At 42.5% G+C, this 3,007-nt stretch overlaps 1 pseudogene across 1 annotated transcript; it reads left to right on the forward strand.

The window, feature by feature from the left end:
• Positions 1 to 1,067: 1,067 nt before the first annotated feature.
• On the forward strand, positions 1,068 to 2,086 carry LOC101588183 (annotated as a pseudogene). Its single transcript, XR_192441.2, has 2 exons — positions 1,068 to 1,473; positions 1,513 to 2,086. The product of XR_192441.2 is annotated as a heterogeneous nuclear ribonucleoprotein C-like (transcript).
• The last annotated feature ends 921 nt before the right edge of the window (positions 2,087 to 3,007 follow it).

Consider the following 3,007-nt stretch of genomic DNA (forward strand, 5'->3'; position numbering starts at 1 on the left):
CTTTTCTTTCATTGCTGGAACAAAATACCTGATGCCCAAAATTAAGCAAGGAAAGGTTTATTTAGCTCACAGTGAGTGGAGGTTTCAGTCCATACTCAGCTGGCACCAAGGCAGAGTGGTGCGTAGCAGAGGGCAGCAGTTCATGGTGGCGGAAAACGGCAAAAGCAGCAAGAGCAAAAGGAGAGCAGTATCAACAGAAAGCAAGCCTCTTTCCTTCCCTTATATGGCCTACAGGCTGCCTGCACCAGAGTGGGTGCCACACTCACATCTGTAATCCCAGCATTGGTCCACGAGTCAGTCAAAAGCCCCAGAAACCCATGCCACGACTGCGTGAGGCTTTGGGGGGACATCTAGACACAAACCACAGCATCTCTGTGTCTAGGAAATTGATCAAATCTGTATAGGTGGGACTAGGCCTCAGTACCTAAAGCAAACAAACTATCTCAGTCCTGAGAAAAACATCCTGTCTGCTTCAGGCCAGCTGTTAGTCACTAGGCAACCTTGTGTCATGTGTTACTAACTTTGCAAAAGTATAAATAAAGGATCATTTTGTTGTGTGTTGCATTAGTCTTGCCCATCAGGCAGACTAGCGACCACCTAGCCCAGCTTTTGTCTTCTTGTCTTTCTCATTCCTGTTGCCGTGTCTCCCCGGGTAGAATCATTCACAGTGAGGTCAGGGGATCCCTACATCTTTATATCACCAATTTCCAAGATAATGAGAGCTTTCTAGGTGTTATTGAAGAGAAAATTGAATGACAATATAGAACTGAAACTCAGTAGACCCCTCTGACCATTTTCTTGGAAAACTAGTACAGTCAATTATAATTTTAATAAGAATTTATGCTTTGGAATCAATGAGATCCAAATCTGAGGCCATGTCTAGCACTAGTTAGAGGGGTTCATTTCTTAAGTTGTCCTTGAATTATTTTGTCCTGGTAAAATAAGAAAAAAGATGCCAGCCTTGGGTTTTTTCCTAAAGATTAAATGAACTTACAGGCCATTTTGTGAAGAGAGACTGAACAGTCGCTGCTGCATTGCTGACCTCGATCAGCAGTCAACTTCACGTAGAACCTGGGAGCAGGGGATTCGGAATCGAATCTCTTCTCTCATGCTCTCCTGTTTTTTGTCACTGTAAGCAATTTTATCTTCAAACACAATGGCTAGCAATGTTACCAACAAGACAGATCCTCGCTCCATGAATTCCCATGTGTTCACTGGGAATCTGAACACTCTGGTGGTGAAGAAATCTGATGTGAAGGTCATCTTCTCGAAGTATGGCAAAATTGTGGGTTGCTCTGTTCATAAGGGCTTTGCCTTTGTCCAGTATGTTAATGAAAGAAATGCCCAGGCTGCTGTAGCTGGAGAGGATGGCAGAATGATTGCTGGCCAGGTTTTAGATATTGATCTGGCTGCAGAGCCAAAAGTGAACAGAGGAAAAGCAGGGGTGAAATGTTTGGCATTGGAGATGTACGGGTCAGTAACAGAACACCCTTGTCCGTGCCCTCTACTCAGCTCCTCTTTTGACTTAGACTATGACTTTCAATGTGATTATTATGACAGGATGTATAGTTACCCAGCACGTGTTCCTCCTCCTCCTCCTCCTCCTATTGCTTGGGCTGTAGTGCCCTCAAAACGCCAGCGTGTATCAGGAAACACCTCCTGAAGAGGCAAAAGTGGCTTCAATTCTAAGAGTGGTCAGCGGGGATCTTCATCCAAGTCTGGAAAGTTGAAAGATGATGATCTTCAGGCCATTAAGAAGGAGTTGACCCAGATAAAACAAAAAGTGGATCCTTTACTGGAAAGCCTCGAGAAAATTGAAAAGGAACAGAGCAAACCAGCAGTGGAGATGAAGAATAATAAGGCCAAAGAGGAGCAGACCACCACCTCCCAGAAGAAAGATGAGACTAATGTGAAGATGCAATCTGAGGGTGCTGCGGATGATTCTGCTGAGGAAGGGGATCTACTGGATGATGATGAAAATGAAGATCGGGCGGAGGACCAACTGGAGTTGATCAAGGATGATGAAAAAGAGGCTGAGGAAGGAGAGGATGACAGAGACAGCACCAATGGCAAAGATGACTCTTAAGCACATAGTTTAGTTTAGAAGTCTTGTACTATTATTTTTTTTATCTAGGCGCTTGTCTAAGATCAAAATTTCACCAGATCCTCTCCCCTAGTGTCTTCAGCACATGCTCACTGTTCTCCCTGTGTCCTACCATGTTCATAATTGCCCTGCGCCTAGTACCATTTTCACTTCCTTTGATGCTCGTAGTAGTTTTGTTAAGTCTTCTCCTGTCATTTTGGCTTTTTAATTTTGATACCTCTTTATAACTTAACAATAAAAATGTTGTATGGTTTTTATCAGCTGTCTCCACAATAGTCTCTCACGATGCAGGCAGTATAGTTATTGCCATTTATACATGATTTCAGGAGTTGCTTCCCTAACTGCAAAGGCAATCTCACCTACTGTAGCATCTGAAAGCAGCTTTGTTTGACTTAAGAGTCACGTGTATCACCCACATCAAGTACTTTGTGGGGCTGTTAAACACAAATGTAACAATGTATTTTCGTGAATGACAGTGTGTCAAATGCATCCTCTAGAAAAATTAGTGTAATAGTCTTTGTTTTCTAAAGTTGATACCGTGGGTTATTTTTTGTGAACGTCTGATGTTTGGGATCTTTTTTCTCAAAATAATTAAGTCCTTATTAAACCAGGAACTTGGAGCAAACAAACAAACAAACAAACAAACCAAAAAATGATCTTACAGGAAAAAGTATTTGGTAGCCTGACATGGTTGGCTAGTAAATGGCAGTCCCTTGTCTTATGACTTTAGGATTGTTAGAAACGATCCATGTGTAATTCACCCTGACAGATATGACCTGCAGGTACAGTACTGCCACGTTGTTCAGACTTCCAAAGGGATGGCAAGTGTCCCTGGAATCAGACTTCTGGGCTCAAAATAATTCTTCTATCACCTTGGAGGATTTCTAGAGACTTGAATTTATT

The sequence above is a fragment of the Octodon degus genome, unplaced genomic scaffold (genome assembly GCF_000260255.1).
Source record: "Octodon degus isolate 3935 unplaced genomic scaffold, OctDeg1.0 scaffold00024, whole genome shotgun sequence".
In the NCBI taxonomy this organism is placed as follows: domain Eukaryota; kingdom Metazoa; phylum Chordata; class Mammalia; order Rodentia; family Octodontidae; genus Octodon; species Octodon degus.